The following is a 21,016-nucleotide window of genomic DNA, read 5'->3' on the forward strand; positions in this document are numbered from 1 at the left end:
ACTTCGTTTTTTTAAGCACGTCGTTGTGTTTTAGGTCACCGCGTTCTGACACAATAGTTTTTTTAACCGATGGTGTGTAGGCACGACGGACCATCAGTCAGCTTCATAGGTTAACCGATGAAAACGGTCCATCAGACCATTCTCATCAGATGGACTGATCGTGTGTACGAGGCTTAAGACTATTGACATCTCCTTCTAAAAATGCTGATTCAACTCCTGCGTTGGCCCTAGGGGCATGGAACTTTGAAAGAAAGGGTTGTTTCTAGGTGTAGGTGAGCTAGATGGTCATCTAATGACCCACCAGCTGAAGAGGGTGCTAAAATGGAATGACCGCCTTGACTAAATCACAGATAACGGGGAACCTAAGACTATTGACCCACCAGCTGAAAAGGGCGTTACAATAGAATGAGACATGACAATAATATGAAGACTTGGACTGTTGGTCTCTCCTAAAAATGCTGATTGGTGTGCCTGGGTTCAATTGTTATGTGGGCCCTAGGGGCAGCTCTTAAGATAGGATCATTTCTAGGTGTAGTAAGTTAGGTAGTCAACCAATGCAACACCAGTTGAAGAGGGTGCTAAATTAGAATGAGCAATGACAACCTAATCCTCTACTAAAATAGTCACACGCTTTAGACTATTGACCTGTCCTTCTAAAAATGATTTGATGTTCCTACCTTACAACAAAGGCGCACCAGGTCCATTTCCTATGAGTTCCTATCTTAAAGCACAAAGGTACTGGATCCAACTCCTAAGTGGGCCCAAGAGGAATGGAGTTTTTAAGGAAAGGGGTAATTTATAGGTGTAGATGAACTAGTCACCTAATGACCCACCAGCTGAAGATAAATCTAAAATAGAATGTGAAATGACAACCATGAATGAATCCTGTATTGAAATTATATGGAGCCAAAAACAATTGGCCTTTCCTTCAAAAACATTTGATTGGCATTCCTATTTTGCGGCATGGGGATATCAGGTTCAAATCCTAGGTGGACCCTAGGAGCATTGAGCTTTAAAAGAAAGGGTAATTTCAAGTTGTGTTAGATGGTCAACCAATGCACCATCTACTGAGACACTAGAATAGAATAAGAAGTAACATCCTTGAATGAATCCTCCATTGGGATAATACGGGACTCAAGACTGTTAACTTTTCTTTCTGAAAATGCTGATTGGCTGTCTATCTGATACAGGGACTTTACTCATTTCAGAGGCATGATCAGGTATAAGGACACACATACTGAGTTCTTACTTTTGAATTTGCATACTTTTTCCAGGGTCAGATATTATTGAAGGTAGAGGTATCCATTCTACTGAACTGAGCTGGCAAGGTAAGTATTCCTTGCAGGTAAACGATTTGGCGCGGTTACTATAAATGTACCGGTCAGACAGTAGAAATATAAGCACCTTCTATGTTAATATTGCTCAAAGTTAAGAATACTGGCCCATATTCTCTGTAAATGTCCGCAGGCGGCGCGTAAGGCATTTACACTCCGCCGCCCCAAACTACAGGAGCAAGTGCTGTAGTCCCCAAACACTTGCTCCGTAGTTTGGGGCGGCGGAGTGTAAATGGCCCGGCGTATCTTCAAGGGGGTGGCTTCTATTCAAATTAAGCGCGCCCCCGATTTAAAGTAACTGCGCATGCGCCGGGCTTAAAAAAGCCCAGTGCGCATGCTCCAGTTCTCAGCGGAAAACGTCAATGACGCCGACGTGTCCGTCATTGACCTAAAGTCGTATTCAAGAACGACTTAGGGAAACGACGTAGCCGACGGAAAAACACGACGCGGACCCGACGCTATCCGTAACATGGCCTACGTGGGACATGCGGAAACTTACTCCTCATATAGCAGGAGTAAGTTTCCGCTTACGCAAACGACGTTAGCGACGGGTACGCGACGCAAAATCGTTCGGGAATCGGCGTAGCAGGCTCATTTGCATAAACAAATGAGACCTTCACGTAAATGCCATCTAGCGGCGGGCGGCGTAATTACATTTAAGATCCGACAGTGTAAGTGACTTACAGATGGTGGATCTTAAGTGTATCTATGCGAAAATGATTCTAAGAATCAGTCGCATAGATACACGGGCCAAAAAAGGGAGATACGATGGAGTATCCTGAGATACTCCATCGTAACTTCTCTCAGAATATGGCCCACTGGGCTTGCATGTCCATAGGCTTTGGAACTGGTCTTCCCAAATAAGAAGCAACATTGAGAAGCAGTCTGTGGTTTAGAACACCTTAGCTATTCCTGGATGCTGAATTGAAATCAAAAAGTATGAAAGCCTAGAGTAGGTAAGATACATCTCCTGTATGAAGTTCAAATCAAATAAATCAAAGTTTATCTAAAAACCCAAGAGCAAAAATGTAATATATTGCAGCTGATCAGTCATGGCTGTGGTAGCTGCATTAGTTTTATTATTCCATTATTTTCACCTGGCAGTCCTGACAAGAACACACTTCCTGTCTTAGGGTGACAGCGCTCAATCTATGGAGTAGCACTGTTATCACCCTAAGACAAAGTGTGTTAGGTTTACAGAACATCTTCCTTCTTCCATAACATTATTATAATTATACAGGCAGGGGCGTGACTACAGGGGTCGTAATTGCAACCCAGACCCATGCTCCAGGGGACTGAGCATGGGTGGCATAGAGAGGAACTGATCCCCTCCATACAATATCCCTGATGAAGATTTTAAAGATTATTATCAATTGAAATGCGTTGGATCAACCGCAACTGTTGGATCAACCGTAACCACCAGTTGACCTGGGGGTCTCTTAACTAGACATGTGCACTGCCGAAAAATGTGTTTATTTTTTCGTTGTATTCGTTTTTTTTTGCTTTTTTCGAAAATTCGTAAATTCTGGAAATTCATAAAATTCTAAAATTTGGAAATTTGAATATTCGGAAATTCGAAAATTTGGAAATTCGAAAATCCAATTTGTTAAATTTCCAATTTTCAAATTTTGGATTTTCGAATTTTAGATTTTTTAATTTTGCAATTTTCGAAATTTCCAATTTTCAAATTTTCAACTTTTCAAATTTTCAAATTTTCAAATTTTCAACTTTTCAAATTTTCAAATTTTCAAATTTTCAAATTTTCAACTTTTCAACTTTTCAAATTTTCAAAGTTCTAATTCTAATTTTTATAAAATTCGAAAATCCAAAAATTCGGAAATTGAAAAATTCCGAAATTCGAAAATTTCAGAATAAACTAATTTGTCAAAATTCATTAAAAAACGAATTCGGAACCAAACACTAATTGCACATGTCTACTCTGAACCACGTAGCGGGCAGTGTCACTATATCTCCTCTTTCATATGCAATGTTTTAAACATATCATACAATATTTTGTATCACTGTGGAATTTTTTTTATAATAAATTCATTTTCAAATATTCCCCTCTTTTTCATTGCCTAAAAAATCCCCCAATAGAGGTTCTTCACCAATTTTCTGATCCCCTCCATTTTCTTCCTGCAGCCACGGAATGCCTGCTTCTCCTCCTCTCCCTGCCTCAGGCATTCTGCAGCTGCAGGAGCAAAATGCAGGGGTTCAGTTCCTCTCTATGCCACGGCCCCCCACTGCCCCTCCTATCCAGCTTCTTTCTGCTGCCCCTGTGCTCTCTCTCGGCCCCCGTGCTCTCTCAGAGACCAATTGCACTCTCTCCTCGCCCTCCCTCATCACCTCTGCTGGCTTCCCCTCTCCTGTCGGCTGCTACGGGGGATGTGCCAGGATGAAGAGCAGGGAAGGGGTTGGTAAATGTGTCATTTACCGGAGCCTTCCTTGCCTAAATGAATAGAGTCAGTGATCGGTACAGACTCTGTTTATTCATAACTAAGCATAGTAAACGATTCCTAAACATACAAAGAAGGGCAACAAAGCTAATCAAGGGTCTGGAGGATATTAGTTATGAGGAAAGGTTGCGAGCACTGAACTTATTCTCTCTGGAGAAGAGATGCTTGAGAGGGGATATGATTTCAATTTACAAATACCGTACTGGTGACCCCACAATAGGGATAAAACTTTTTTGCAGAAGGGAGTTTTAATAAGACACATGGCCACTCATTAAAATAAGAAGAAAAGAGGTTTAACCTTAAACTGCATAGAGGGTTCTTTACTGTAAGAGCAGCAAGGATGTGGAATTCCCTTCCACAGGCGGTGGTCTCAGCGGGGAGTATCGATAGTTTCAAAAAACTATTAGATAAGCACCTGAACGACCACAACATACAGGATTATACAATGGCCCAGATTCAGGTAGAGCCGCGCAATATTTGCGTGGGCAAAGGGCAACGATTTTTGCTCTGCGCCCACGCAAATATTTCGATTTGCCCGCGATTCACGGAGCAGTAGCTCCGTAAATTGCGCGGGCGCTATGCTAATTTGCCCTGCGTAAGGGCGCCTAATGTAAATGATCCCGCCGGGGGCGGGAATCATTTAAATTAGGCGCGCTCCCGCGCCGAGCGAACAGCGCATGCTCTGTCGGGAAACTTTCCCGACGTGCATTGCGGCAAATGACGTCGCAAGGACGTCATTTGCTTCTAAGTGAACGTGAATGGCGTCCAGCGCCATTCACGAATCACTTACGTAAACGACGTGAAATTCTAATTTCACGAGCGGGAAGGGCGGCTATACTTTAGCATTGGCTGCGCCTACTATGAGTAGGAGCAGCCTTATGCTAAAGTCGCCGTACGGAAACTCCGTACCTTGCGTGCGCAGGGCCCGCGCAACTTTTGTGAATCGGTGTTAGTATGCAATTTGCATACTATACGCCGATCACAATGGCCGCGCCCCCTAGCGGCCAACGCAAGAATGCAGCCTGAGATATGAAGGCATAAGGAGTCTTATGTCTGTCATATCCTAGGCTGCAGTCCGCGTAGCGATGTTCCTGAATCAGGGGCATTCGCTACGCGGGAGCAAAACAGCTATTGCGCCGCGGGCGCAATAGCTTCTTGAATCTGGGCCAATGTAATACTGACATATAATCACACACATAGGTTGGACTCGATGGACTGTCTTTTTTCAACCTCACCTTCTATGTATCTATGTAACATAGTAAGCTATTCCTGTCAATTAATTAATTATGTGCTGCTGAAGCTCCATAGATTTAGATTGGGGGCTGCATCCTCCATCTCTTTTCTCTGTCTCAAAGGTGGAACATCAGAGGTCTGTTTAGACCCCTGATATCTCAGCAAAGCTTCCCAATGGGAATCTTAAAAAATTGAAAAAAAAAATTTTTTTTTAAAAATTGTAAAAAATGTTAAATAAAATGGTAAAAAAAAATAAAAAAAATACTACTAAAACAAGTGGCAGAACTACCAGGGTCGCAAAGGTTGCACTTGTGACCGGCTTGGAGCCAAGGGCCCTGGCCAGGGTCCAGGAGGCCCTTCACGGTTTCTTGCACCAGGGCCCTGAAGGTTCTAGTTACGCTTCTGCATACAGGATCTATATAGTAGCAACAGTTTGCACAGAACTTTACAAAGTGGAGAGAGACAGTAGAGTTACAATACAATTCAATACAAGAGGGATCTAAAAACATACAGGCAAATGGTTCTGTAGTCTTCAGCAACAGATTGCAACAATACCAACTGATAGCCGTCAGCTGAGGTAGAGAACCCAGGAAGTTGTTACTGGATTTCTGGCAGTATCGATAGGTACTTTTCAGACTTAACAGATATAACAAAATGCTTCAATTATCTACTTAAAGCGGAGTTCCACCCAAAAATGGAACTTCCACTTTTTGGAACCCCCCTCCCCCTCCGATGTCACATTTGGCACCTTTAAGGGGGAGGAGGGAGCAGATACCTGTGTAATCCAGGAATTTGCTCCCATGTCCGGCATAGGTCACCATGGCGACCTACACCACACCTACCACCTACCCCCCCCTCGCTGTCTTCTGGGAGACACACAGGTCCCAGAAGACAGCAGGAACCAGTGGGATCGCGCAGAGCGACTAGCGCATGCGCAGTAGGGAACCAGGAAGTGAAACCGCAAGGCTTCACTTCCTGATTCCCTTACCGAATATGGCGGCGGCAGCACCCGAGAGCCGAGGGACAGATCGGCTTTGGGTGCCGACATCGCGGGCGCCCAGGACAGGTAAGTGTCCATGTATTAAAAGTCAGCAGCTGCAATATATGTAGCTGCTGACTTTTAATTTGTTTTTTTCAGCGAAACTGTGCTTTAAAGTGGATGTAAACCCACTTTCATCCTTTCTACTGCCATAGTGCTGATCTATAAGGATCCTCCTGCATGTATCCTTACCTGTCAAATTTCTCCCCTCTGTCTGTTATAAGAACTGAAAAACTGCAGATTTTGTGGGTGGATCTGTTCTCTGGAGCTCGGTGGGTGGAGTCGTAATGTCAGTAGACTCCCCGCCCTCCTCTTCACTCCCCTTGTCAACATGCAATTCTGCTATGATCACTAACATCCAGTCAAAATCCAGAAAAGTAACCACATGACTTCAGAAAAGGAGTGGGGGTGGGAATTAAAAAATAATGCCCGTCTCCAGGCTAGTGTCACTCACAGCAAGGGGGTGGAACGGACTAAGGTTTTTCTCTTTAAAGCGGGGGTTCACCCTAAAAACTATTTTCTAACATTACATCCAGGATACTAACGACATTTACAGTATGCAGGTCTTTTTATTTTTATCGCCGTACATGATGTTATATTGTGATTTTCTCCCCGGCTTCCGGGTTCTGATTCACGCGGGAGTGGGCGTTCCTATCCCTGGGTTAGATGATTGACGTCTGGTGAAACAGTTCCCATGTCGCACAAGGCGCGTCACCAGAATAGCCGAGCTGCGAGTCGGCGCTAAACGGCGCCTGCACCCGCCGTGTAGAGCTGACTGGGCAGTCGCTGTATAGCGCCGACCCGCAGCTCGGCTATTTACGGAAATCTTGTGACGCGCCTTGTGCGACATGGGAACTGTTTCACCAGACTTCAAGCATCTAACCCAGGGATAGGAACGCCCAGTCCCGCGTGAATCAGAACCGGGAAGCCGGGGAGAACATCACAATATAACAGTATGTACGGCGGTAAAAAATAAAAAAGACATGCATACTGTAAATGTTGTTAGTATCCTGGATGTAATTTTAGATTTTTTTTTTAGGGTGAACCCCCGCTTTAAGTCTGTTTTATTTCACTGAACAATAAAAGAGGATTGCTCAGAGCTGGATTAACTCTGTGTGGCAAGACTGGGCACAGACGATAGGAAATCTTATACTCTACATTGTGACATCAAAAAATAAAAATTCCGGGTTTACATCTACTTTAACAGACTGGAAGGAAACACAAAAGAGAAGTTCATAGGCAGCATTTACATACTCTTTCATTTTCATTTTTTAATGGCATGTAGCTTTAACTCTGAGCAAAAAAGAAAAGCTCGGAATTTTAGAAGCTCACACGTACCTTCACTTTGCAGAGAGAGTTTACCGAGGTTGACAGGCATCAAGTTAAATGAGGACGTTGATGCATGGATTTACTCGGCATTTAAAATGCATGTGTCTTACAATTTGTCAATCTCCTCCTGTATTAATCTTGGGAGTTTTAACAAAGCTTCGGCACAAAGATATGATTTGTGAGGCTGGCAAGGAAAAGGACTCATAACTCACCAGAGAAGCTGGCTAGAATGGCAGATGTGCGCCAATTAAACCAACGAAAAGTGTGTTTTGTTACAGGGGAATTGAGCTTTTCGAGCAATGCACCGGTCCCAGATCTAGCCCTTTGTAATATGTATGTTAACTAAATGAATTTATAATGGGATATTGGTTGAATTACAAACTAGGGACTCGTTCTTATTGTAATTTGGAGCCTTGGATCAGTCCCTTGCGGTAAATTCATACTGGCCTCAAGGCAGTTCTTTTTGTCCGGCAGCAGGATGTGTTACGAAATGTCACTGTCGGTAATACATTACTGCTCTGTGACTTTAATCCCAAAAGGCAGACCGTGTTAGATTTGGATCAGTTTTAATGAATTCAGATGTCCCAAGCCAAATCTGAATTTCTGTGTTATTTTTTGTTAGTTTGGTTTTCTCCAAATGGCTCCATCATATTTATCTTTCAATTTATGTTCTGTAGGGGTATGCCCCCTAGGGGCTGCTGGATATTGCTGTCCACCTGTCACCCTGCCCAGCCTGTCTGTGGCGGAACCCCGTAGGGGCTTCTGGATTGTGTTGTCCACCTGTTACCCTGCCCAGCCCGGCATTCACTTCCCAGTCACTCTTGAGTAGGGTGACCAGACATCCCCTTTTTCTGGGAAAGTCCCCGGATTGAGGACACTGTCCCCAGACCAAGTCTGTCCCTGGTTTTGTCCCCGGATTGGATTTGAACAGGGGCTGAGGCAATTTCAAAGACAGTGCAGAACTGAAAACTGAATTACATCCCCCCCCCCCCGCTCCTACTAGCATAGGGGGGTTGCATGTTTTCCATTATCTGTGCCCCTTTCTGATGATCATGTGCTGGTCGGAGCGGAGAGAATATTTCTTCAGAGCCCATTCAGCTCCGCTCGCTGTTCTTCTGCCTTGGCTCAAATCCCAGCCAGCCGCCTGCCTATCGCCTTGCCTTCCCTGGCAGAGTGATCTTCCTCCGCTCCCCACCCAGTAGTAGCCGGGGACCGGAGAGTTGAGAGCAGAGAGTCGCTGATTGCCACCATTACTAGTAAAAATAAATATGTCCCCGGATTTCATTTTAAAAATCTGGTCACCTTACTCTTGAGACAATGAACAGTCCGTATGTGTTTTTATTGAGGGATTTCTGAATTGGATAGGGTAAGGGAAGTTATGGGATGCCCAGGATCAATAATGGAAGCAATAAAATTATCAGTTGGGATCTCTATTTACACTTCTAGAGTAGGGTGACCAGACATCCCCGGTTTCAGGGGACAGTCCCTAGATTGAGGACACTGTCCCCGGCCCAAGTCTGTCCCTGGTTTTGTCCCCGGATTAAATTTGAACAGGGGCTGGGGCAATTTCAAAGACAGTCAGTGCGGAATTAAAGAGAAAATCTGAATTACAACCCCCCTCTCTGCCACTCCTACTAGCTTAGGGGGGTGCATTTTTCCCATTATCTGTGCCCCTTTCTGATGATCATGTGCTGGTCGAAGCGTGGAGAATATTTCTTCAATTTCGGGTGCATTCCCATTCAGCTTCGCTCGCACGTTCTTCTGCCTTGGCTCAAGTCCCGCCTATCTCGTTGCCTTCCCCAGCAGAGTGATCTTCCTCCGCTCCCCACTCCGTAGTAGCCGGGGCCAGGAGAGTAAGACTTGACAGGCTGTGAGGCGGGCGGCGGCGTCAACGGGCAGAGAGTCGCTGATTGCCGCCATTACTAGTAAAAAATAAATATGTCCCTGGATTATATTTTAGAAATCTGGTCACCTTATTCTGGAGTTCCAGTCTCCTCCAGCACAACACTTATTTGTAGACTGGTCCTCTCTGTCCCGTACAATACTTGTTTCCTGGTACAGCTAGAACATAGTATGTCCAACTCTGACTCTGTCAGGCCTTAGCAACTGCCATTTGCAGGCAGGGACCGCGGGCCCCTTTAATGTAGCAACAAAAATAGGAACGTTTTAATGCTAGCTGACCTACTGCTATCAGTCAGTCCTTTTCAGGCCCTGCCAGCCCTCTTGGCTGCAGTTGCCCGACTTCACTGCCCATGACATCACAGTCTCTCCTGCTGGCTCTACATCCAACTCAGATTGCACTTTCCCAGTCCAAGCTCTCCCAACTGTGCCTGTCACTCACCAGTCCTCCTGGCTGCAATCCGGTGGATCCCTCCTGGAGACTTGCCCAGCAACATATTTGCCCGGCAACATAAAAAGGCTGCTGGAACCACAGGGACATACATGCTACTGCAGGACACCAGCCTTAGATACAAGTATCCTCCTGTGCAGAAAGTTTGTGTCCCTAGGTCCATTGCAAAACTTTGGGCCAGATCCACAGAGCGAGTACGCCGGCGTATCTACTGATACACCGGCGTACTTTCAAATTTCCCGCGTCGTATCGTTGTTTTGAATCCTCAAACCAAGATACGACGGCTTCTGGGTTAGATCCGACAGGTGTACGTCTTCGTACGCCTTCGGATCTAAGATGCAATACTTCGGCGTCCGCTGAGTGGCGTTTTCCGCGTCGGGTATGCAAATTAGCGATTTACGACGATCCGCGAACGTACGCGCGGCCGTCGCATTTTCTAACGTCGTCTGTAGTCGGCTTTTTCCAGGCGTATAGTTAAAGCTGGTATTTTGCGGCGTATAGATAGAATTGCCAAGTATTGCCGTCGTTCCCGCATCGAATAATTTAATTTTTTATTTTTTTTTGTGTGTAAGTCGTCCGTGAATAGGGATGGACGTAACTCACGTCTAAGTTAAAAAAATTATGTTGTTGCAACGTCATTTGGCGCAAAGCACGGCGGGAAATTTCTGGATGATGCATGCGCATTTCATTTGGCGCGGGGACGCGCTTCATTTAAATGAAACCCGTCCCCAACCCGCCCAATTTCAAATCCGCCTCCAGAAATACACTACGCCGCCGTAACTTACGGCGCAAATTCGCTGAGGATTCGAAAATGCACCAGGTAAGGTACGGCGGCGTAGCGTATCTCTGATACGCTGCGCGCAACTTAATGTATGTGGATCTGGCCCTTTGTTTTCTGGCCCTTGAATGCTCCCTATGGTCATCTATAGCTCTTGATCTCCTTGACGCTGGCAGACATCTTGACCCATATAGTTGTTTGATCATCGGGTAGCACTACCCTCGAAGGAGCTGCTGGTTTGTTTTGGGTGGCACGTTACCTCTGTATCTCCACCGTCTAGGGTACTTGATGAGAGCTGCAGTAAAGGGAATGTCCACACAACAGGTGTCTGTTCTGTGCTTTTATTACCCAACAGGGTAAAATAGTAGAAGTAAATGGAAGGTGAAGAGATAGCAGAAGGGAAGACAGCAAATTCAGGTGTAACTGGATAGGGAAACAGTCCTGCTTCCAACGACAATTTCACATCGCCACTCTAGCCAGAGTGGGTATAGCGCACCTGGACAGGCGTCTCTTACCAGCCTGGCAGCCAGAGTGTCACTCGAACATAGGATTAAGTCTCTGCCACAGACCCTCCCAAAGGTTGGAGACAATGGTGGCCCGGAGGCCTCTTTCAGTAGATTCAGCACCTGGATCTCCTTCAGGTAGATTTGGTCAAATTAGCAACTGACAGGCGACCAACAGCCAGCCTCTCAGAACCAAGGTTGTCCTCCGATGAATGAGCAGGCCCCTCCTGGGTAGGGTGACCACATTTCCAAACTACCATTCAGGGACACCCCCTTCCCAAAAATCAGCTTGTGGTGTAACGAATCACAGCACAGCGATTGGACACAAGAGGCGGGATTTATGATTTCTCCAATCACAAGCAGGGGGTGGGGACTGTGCTCCTCCAGGCATTCCCGGCCAGGACAAGTACTGTCGGTCAGTAAAGCGGTGATGTGGCAGCCTTTTTTGAGGGCATCAGTTTGGCTTGGGGGATGGCTGTGTCAGTTTCATTCCGGGACACTGTATTGTCCCAGAATAAAGGTGTCCGGGACAGACCTGCAAAATGCGGGACTGTCCCGGGCAATCCGGGACACGTGGTCACCCTACTCCTGGGACACCAGCCTTGTGCTTGGTATCCTCTGGACAGACTCATCGGTCAGCTTCCTCCAATTGGACGGACAGCTCAGGACCACATTCAGATTGGGGACCCAGTCGATCACTGGGCCCACGCAGCAGATCAATTGCTCTGGGCCAACGTGGTCCCGGGAACCAGGAACACTGCGACACACGCACACCCCGGCCAGGAGGGCCATTTGCGGGGGTGTCGTGGAATGGCTACCCCAATGGTGGGCGCCACACGAGGAAGAACCCTGAGATAATGGCGTCTGCCCCTAAATACCCCTCCCCAGCATGCACAACGAGGCGATCATCCTCCTTGATTGGCTGCTGGGGGGAAATATCCATCCGCACGCCACTGCTGCCACCTGTCGGCCTGGGGTGGGACCAGCTCCCCAGACAACGACAGCATGCATGGTCAGCACAGCCAAAGCTGAAGCAGAGGCTTCAAATTTAAACAATTAGACAACTATTTCTCTGAACTTTCCCCTAAATTTAAAACAGCACCGGCTCTGAAAGTAGCCAGGCGCTACAATAGTATACAATATTTTAAGTGATTTGGAAGACTTGTACCTCAAATGGACAGCATCCCCTGAAGAAGCCCAGAATATGGGCAATTGCAAAGATGTGGCGCTTCCCATAGGTCACTGTGTCCAGCGCCTGAACACAGTGCACTTAAATGACATTTTTTTAAATTTTTTTTTTAGGGGCCTAGTTTAAAAAATATATATATTTTTTTTATTTTTTTTGTGACTGCTGGGGGGGTGGCAGAACCTGGGAGAGATGGTCTCCCCCCCCCCCCCGGAAGGAGAGTTCCCGTTTCCGTAAGAGATAGCCCGCCTAACGATAAAGCTGCCCCTAGGAGGCGTAGTCAATGTTAAGTAAGGCCGTCGTTCCCGCGTCGAAATTTGAAAATTTTACGTCGTTTGCGTAAGTCGCCCGTGAATAGGGCTGGACGTAATTTACGTCCACGTCGAAACCAATACGTCCTTGCGGTGTACTTTGCCGCAATGCACACTGGGATATGTACACGGACGGCGCATGCGCCATTCGTAAAAAACGCCAATCACGTCGGGTCACAGTTAATCTACATAAAACACGCCCCCCACATCCTCATTTGAATTCGACGCGCTTACGCCGGCCTATTCACGCTACGCCGCCGTAACTTAGCAGGCAAGTACTTTGTGAATACAGTACTTGCCTAGCAAACTTACGGCGGCGTAGTGTAAATACGAATCCAGCTATAAAGCCGCGTACACACGATCAGTCCATCCGATGAGAACAGTCTGAAGGACCGTTCTCATCGGTTAACCGATGAAGCTGACTGATGGTCCGTCGCGCCTACACACTATTGGTTAAATAACCGATTGTGTCAGAATGCGGTGACGTAAAACACAACGACGTGCTGAAAAAAATGAAGTTCAATGCTTCCAAGCATGTGTCGACTTGATTCTGAGCATTGAAAAAGGAAATGGGAAGGGTTACAAACCCTGGGATTTTAAAGGTGTCAAAATCAACATCAATAAGTCAAATAGATAAATATGGTAAAAAACATAATTTATTGTTTTACATATATAAATTTGTTTTAAAAAGATTGAACAAACACAATGTCATCACAAAGGATATGAAAGGTTCAACAGAGAGCCACAAGAAAACATGTATCAAAGATGCCCAACATGTTTCGCTCAGATAGAGCTTCATCAGGAGCTAATACAGGTCATACTGAAAAATAGAGAAATGGTCCATAAGGAATAAGGCATTGAAACAATAAATCGCTACAAATTAGGATAAAATAAACTTGGCTTCTTTCTAGGGATACATGGTCACGGATGCGGTGAAAAAAAGGCCTCTTCGTCTTACCAATGTAAAAAGCATTGCAAGTAGGCATGTGCAATTTTTTAAGTTACGAATACGTTTTCCGTAAATTTTCGTTATTTTAGTTGATTCGTTAACATACGAATGAACGAATGGTTTAGCGCAATTAATAACGAATAACGATATTTTCAAAATAACGAATATGAAAAACAACGAAGATACGAAAGATGAAAGAAACGAAAACATAGAAACAACGAAAATACCGAACCCCAAAAAAATAATAATTACGAAAAACAAAATGAACGAAAATGCAAACTTACTAATATTTGAAGACCGAAAAGAAAACAACAGAAATGCCAAACAAAGACTAAAAAACGAAAATCAAAACTAACGAAAAATAAATTACGAATCTTCGGAAAACTGAAATGAAAACAACGAAAATACAAAATAATGTAAATTAGCTTTCGCTAGTACTGAAATATTTCTGGACATTGACCAATAGCCACTGAGCGCTGTCCCTTTTCTCTGAAGAGGTTTGTTCCTTCCCCCAATGAGCTTCTTTCTCATTACCTCCTGGCTCCTTGTGTCTTTTTCTGTGTTAGACTGCAGTGCATCTAATTTCTAGGTTTGTATTTGTAATATCTGACATATTTTAGTTTTCTTCTACGTCAGACTTCATTTTAGACAGGGTTTTGTGTGCTAAGACAGTCAAGTCAATCACAGTAAAGTACGAATTACAAAATGACGACGAGTAGTGTGTCGAATAAACGTAAAATGTATTCTAACAGAATTACGAATGCAATAAAATCTACAAAAGTACGTTTTTACAATCAAAGTAAATTAGACACGAAAATACGAATGATCATAAAGCAACGAAAATATATTTCTTACGAAAATACGAATGCGGCATGATGGAAAATATATTGTAAATACGAATAGCAAAACAACGAAAATTAAACTAACGTAAAAACGAAGGAACGAATAAAATCATTTTAAAAATACGAACGCGGCAGAATACAAAATATAACGAAAATACGAATCTCGATTCAACGAAAAATAAACTAACAGAAAAAAACGGAAACGGGAAAAAAGAGTGTTACGAAAATACTAAAGAGTACGAATACGATAACTAACGTCTTACGAAATTACGACTCGTTACGAATCACGATAAACGAACAGAAACGAAACAGAAATAAACGAAAATTTTTGCTGTGCACATGTCTAATTGCAAGTGCACTGCATAATGTAAACTATGCCAACTGATTGGCAGTTGACTGAAAAGTTGGGTTTTTAGATGCGTCCATCCGGAAGCATGATTGTAGATGCCGAGTGGACGTACCTACAAAAAGGACAATTGTGGCAAGGTCTAGTGCCAATCAATCTAGTCGGAATAGAAGTCCGAGGAGAATGGTGACTATGGACCAATTTGTCCCGAAGGGAACGGGATCTGCTGAAAGTGATTTCAGGATATGTATTCAAATGCTTGGATAGAACATCATCTCCCATCAGCAGATACCAATATTTCTGTAGGATATCGCCTATCTGTCGATGGTGACCAGAAAACCGTGTGATTACTCTGGTCCCAGAGTTGGACCTATCAGGTTTAGGATCATGTAAAAGTGAACGTCTTCTTTTTTGTTTAGCTCTAGCATATGCCTTTTTGAGGCATTTGTTGCTGTAACCCCGTTCCTTAAAGCGCAACCGTAGTTGTTTGGCTTCCTGTATGAAGTCAGACCCAGAACTGCAATTTCGTCGAAGTCTGAGGTACTGCCCGTAAGCAATTCTAGATATCAGAGGTCCTGGATGGGAACTGGAGGCATGTAAGAGAGAGTTCCCTGCCGAGGGTTTGCGGAAAAGGGTGGTACCTATTGTTCCGTCCTTGAGGATTTGGATCTCCAAATCAAGAAAGGTAAGTTTTTCTTGACTGGTTTCGGAGGTAAATTTCAGAATGAACTGATTGTCCTTCAGGCTGTCAATAAATGACACAAGATCTTCCCGGGACCCAGTCCAAACAAAGAAAATGTCATCAATGAAACGACGCCATAATGGTATTTGCTCAAGAAAAATCTGGATGCGATCTTGGTGAAATAAATCGCGCTCCCACCCCCCCAGGTACAGGTTTGCGTAGGAGGGGGCACATTTGATCCCCATAGCAACACCCTGTACCTGGAGGAAGTGGGAGCCACCAAATAAAAAAATAAGTTGTATGGCCTGCTGGGGCGAGCGGGGGGCAGTTGATGGATTTATTAGAATTTTCATTAAATAATTTTCAAATACTTGTAGCATACCTCCCAACTTTCTGAGATGGGAATGAGGGACACCTATCAGCAAAAGTATGCAGGCATAGGACACACCCCTTGCCACGCCCCCTTAAAGGAGAATTGTACAAAAAAATAAGATTGGTTAAACCCACAAGGGCTTTTTTTTACCACTACTATTCCTTTATATTGGCTCTTGGAATTTACAAATGCAGCAAATTAGAAATCAGATGAAAGGTTTAGCGCTGGAAAACACTTTTTGATAGATAAAAAGTGCATTTTATATACAACTGTATAGATCAGACCAAAATGAGGGACAAATGAGGAGAATGAGGGACATTGCTCCAAATCAGGGACAGTCCCTCAAAATGAGGGACAGTTGGGAGGTATGCTTGTAGGTAGATTCAGGTAGAGTTAGGCCGACTTATCAGTAGATAAGTCGGCCTAACTCAGAATCTACGCCGACCTATGTTTAACAGTATTCTTTTTTTTTTTTTTTTTACTTCAGACTCCACCTCATAGAGTGTGCATTTACATGCTCATGTTCTGCGTACCAGCCCATTGCATCTCTATTTCGGTTTTGCATCATTAGTGTCTCTGTTTCTTATGTAAGTTGTTTTTGTTTTCCCTCTTTTATGTTTTTTTTTTTTTTTTTAAATATATATATGTATTATTTTCTTGAATACATTTTTAACTTCTTTTGCTAGACGTATACAAAAGTTTTTCCCTTAATACTTCACCCCCCTTATCCATCCCTCCCCCCCCCCTCCTATCTCACCAAAACAATCTCCTTATACCTCTACTTCTCTCTAATTTTTCTATAGTGGCCCTAAATATCTTCTCTTAACTTTTCCGCGTAACTCCACGATTTCTTGAAAGTTCTCCAATTTTCCCATTTCATATTTTGTAATATGTTATTGCCCTCCATGTCCTCCTGCAGTTCCTCCATTTTATACGTTTCTTCAACCGCATCGATCCATTCCCAGATCGATGGGCATTCTACCTCTTGCCAGCCCCTTGGAATTAATCTTTTGGCAGCATTCAGTAGGTGTGGTACTAGCGATTTTTTATAACTTTTAATGCCTTCTCCCCCCCCGTGGAACAGGACAACCCAAGGGTCCATCTTTATCTTTTTCTTTGTAATCTCTTCGACGCAGGCCAATATTTTTTCCCAGTACCTCCTTATCTTAGGGCATCCCCACCACAGGTGTGCCATATTTCCTGGTGAACCGCAGCCCCTCCAGCACTCTCCGGTTTGTCCCTCTTTAAACTTTTTTAATTTGTCTGGTGTCATGTACCATCCGGCTATGCATTTAAAACACATCTCTGCTGTGTGGCTATCTACCGCGGAGGAGTGTGTCAGGGTCAGCATTTTCTCTATTGTGATCCTATCCCGATGTGTTCCTAGTTCCCTTTCCCATTTTTTAATGAATGGGGGTATGTTCTGCTCTTCCATCTTCAGTAACATCTTATATAGTCCCGAGATAGATCCTCTGGCATTTTTTGTAGAGCATATTTTTTCGAATTCCAATAACTGATCTCCCGACCTCAGTGGGTGTGGAAGGTCTTGGATAAAATGGTTTAGTTGCCGATATCTCCATTCATTAATTTCCAGGAAAAAGTTTCTTAAATTCAACTCCTGTAGTGTTAAAATGTGCCCTTCTTTCATTATATCCCTTAATTGTATAGTGTCCATTTTAATCCAATTTCCCCCCACTTGTGTTTTACCTGGTGCAAAATAATCATTATTCTTTAGTGATATAAGGGGTGAATTGTACTCTTTCACAATTTTTTTATAGACCGTGTCCCAAACTTTAAGTGCATTTTTAGTTATCTCGTGTGCGTTTTTATCTATTGTCCTAAATTGGGGAGGGTTCCAAATTATCTTATCTAACCTTGCCTGTGATAATTCATTTTCTACACTAACCCACCTTTTTTCTTTACTAGCTCTGGCCCACTCCACCACTCTTGTTAATATCACCGCCTCATAGTATCTCTTGACATCGGGGACCGCTAATCCGCCCTTTTTTTTTGGTTGTTTTAGGGTCTGAAGTGCTATCCTGTGTTTCTTATTTCTCCATATATAATTCATTATTAATTTTCTAAGGGCCGAGAGCAATGTCCCGGGGAGGGCAATGGGGATCATCTGGAATTTATATAAAATTTTTGGTAGAATGACCATTTTGCAGTAATTAATTCGTCCTAACCATGATATTGCCCTGTTTTCCACCCTTTTTATTTCTGTCTTAATTTCATTTAATAAGGGGATAAAATTTATCGTATACATCTCCCTAGTAGATTTTGCTAGCAGTATTCCTAGGTATTTGAGTTCTTTAACCCAAGCAAATTTGTACTTCATTTTCAGGAGTTGCTCTTCTATCTTGCTTATGTTTATACTCATAATCTCCGTTTTTGTGATGTTTAATTTAAAGTTTGAGATTTCTCCGTATTCGCTACATAGGTTTAGAAGGTTTGGGATTGATGTTTTGGGTTCCATTAAATAGAAGAGGACGTCGTCTGCAAAAGCTGCGAGTTTATGTTCTTCCTCTCCTATTTTAACCCCTTTTATTTTTTGAGAGTTTCTGATCCTAGCCAGCAGGGGTTCCAATGCGAGCACGAACAGTAATGGCGATAGAGGGCACCCTTGCCTTGTACCGTTTCTCATTAAGAAGGTTTGAGAGAGACTTCCATTTATTTTTATTTTGGCCGTGGGGGACCTGTAGAGGGTGCCAATCCACTCCATCATCCTCTGTCCAAACCCCATTTCCTTCAGGGTGAGCAACATGAGTCCCCAGTCTACCCTGTCAAACGCTTTTTCTGCGTCTATCGACAGGAGTAGACCTGGGGACCTCGCCGCCTTCATTTTCCGGAGGATTAACAGTGTTCTAACCCCATTGTCTCTCCCCTCTCTTCCCTGGACAAAACCCGTCTGGTCCGGGTACACCAATTTCGCCATTTCCTGTTTAACTCTCCCGGCCAATACCTTTGCAAATAGTTTTAAATCTGTATTGAGCAGAGATATCGGCCGGTATCCTGAACAATTTCCGATGTCCTTCCCTTCCTTGGGGATAACGGTGATAGTTGCCTCTGATGCCTCTTTACTTAGTTCGTACTCCTTTCCAAGCCCATTAAAGTACTGGCATAGCCTTGGCAGAAGTATCTCCTTAAATTTTTTGTAATACATTACTGTAAAGCCGTCTGGCCCCGGACTTTTACCTGAGGCAGAGCTTGATAATGCTACTTTAATTTCGTTTTCCGTTATTTGCCTGTCCATCCCCTCTGCGTCTATTTGACTGACTTTTGATAACCTTGCTTCTTCTAAGAATGCTGAGATTTTATTATCTTTCTCCCCTTTTTGCCAGTTTTTTTGTTCTACTGAGTATAATTTTTCGTAATATAATCTAAATGTTTCAGCAATATCTTTTGTTGTGTGCAAAACCTCTCCTTTTTCGTTTTTAATTTTATCTATATAATTCCTTGATTTCTTTTTTTGTACCATCCGAGCCAGATGTTTGCTTGTTTTATTTCCCCACCTATATCTCTCCCTTGCCACCAAGTTAAATTCCCTTCTTGTTTCCCGATCAATGAGTTCTTTAAGTTCGTTCCGCTTATTAACTAGGTCCAAATAAATATCTCGTTGTTTACCATTTTTCTTATGTGTTAGTTCTAAATTGAAGATCTCCTCTACTAATTTTTCCTTTTTACTGTTCATTTCTTTTTTCCTCCTTGCCCCTTCGGAGATTAACACCCCTCTAATCACCGCCTTATGGGCATCCCATAATGTTGCTGCCGAAATTTCATCTGTCTTATTTATCTTAAAATATTCCTCTAATTCTTTTTTAACCCTCATTAAACTTTTCTCTTCTATTAGTAGTTTCTCATTTAGTCTCCAATTTAGATAGGTCCTTTGATTGCCTATGATATTTATGGATATGCTAATTGGAGCATGATCGGAAATCGTCATGGTCTCTATTTTTGTCTCGACCACCGCATCTAACATTCTATGCTCAATGAAAATGTGATCGATCCGGGAGTAGCTCTCATGTACATGAGAGTAAAATGTATAATCTCGTTTGCTTGGGTTAAAGATCCTCCATGTGTCTACTAATTGACTTCTATGTAGACTACCCTTTACCTTTCTTAATTGCCTTTCTTGAGTTTCTGTCTGGTTTCTGTCTGGTGTGTTTTATCGGCCTTTGTGTCCATACAGAAGTTTAAATCTCCTCCCAATATTATCTTTCCCCTACTGAAGTCTTTTAATTTCCCCAGGATTCCCTGGAGGTATTTCATCGGGGAGGTATTCGGTGCATATATGTTTACAAGAGTATATTCCTCCTCCTCTAGTTTTCCCCTTAAAAAGAGGAATCTCCCTTCTGGGTCTGTCAATCGGTCTGTTAACACAAACCTAATCCCCTTAGCTATCCCGATTGCTACCCCTCTGGCCCTTTTAGTAATGGTGTCACCATAGTACCATGTGGGGAATTAACAGTATTCTTAAACAGAGATACGCTTAAACATATCTAAGATAGGACGGCTTGTGCCGTCCTATCTTAGATTGCAATATTTTGGATGGCCGCTAGGTGGCGCTTCCATTGTGGTCGGCGTAGAATATGTAAATGAGTTGATACGCCGATTCACGAACGTACGCCCGGCCGCCGCAGTCGATTTACGCCGTTTCCGTAAGGCATTAGCAGGCCTAAAGTTATTCCATCTATTAGGTGGAATAACAATGTTAAAGTATGGCCGCCGTTCCCGCCGCGAGATTCAAATTTTTTACATCGTTTGTGTAAGTCGTCCGCGAATCGGGATTTACGTCGTTTACGTCCACGTCGAAATCAATAGGCCCTTGCGGCGTACGTAGCCGCAATGCACACTGGGAAATGTAGGCGCCCGGCGCATGCGCAGTTAAAAAAAAACGTAAAAAACTTGAGGTCAAGCCTCATTACCATCAAACACGCCCCCTTTACACACATTTGAATTAGGCGCCCTTACGCCCGCCCGCTTTAGGCTACGCCGCCGTATATTAGCAGGCAAGTACATTGAGAATCATGTACTTGCCTAGCTAACTTACGGCGGCGTAGCCTAAACACGCTAAGCTACGCCGCCGCAAGTTTAGGCACTTCTCTCTGAATCTACCTAAAGGTGTATATTACATCTGCTTTGCATCTGTATCTATAATTGTTATCATTACCTTTTCAAAACAATCATGTAAATGTATTTTCTCTGAAAGTAATCTATTTATCCTAATGAATTTGTAGCGATTTATTGTTTCAATGCCTTATTCCTTATGGACCATTTCTCTATCTATTTTTCAGTATAACCTGTA

Source organism: Rana temporaria, chromosome 1 (genome assembly GCF_905171775.1).
Source record: "Rana temporaria chromosome 1, aRanTem1.1, whole genome shotgun sequence".
NCBI classification, from domain to species: Eukaryota; Metazoa; Chordata; class Amphibia; order Anura; family Ranidae; genus Rana; species Rana temporaria.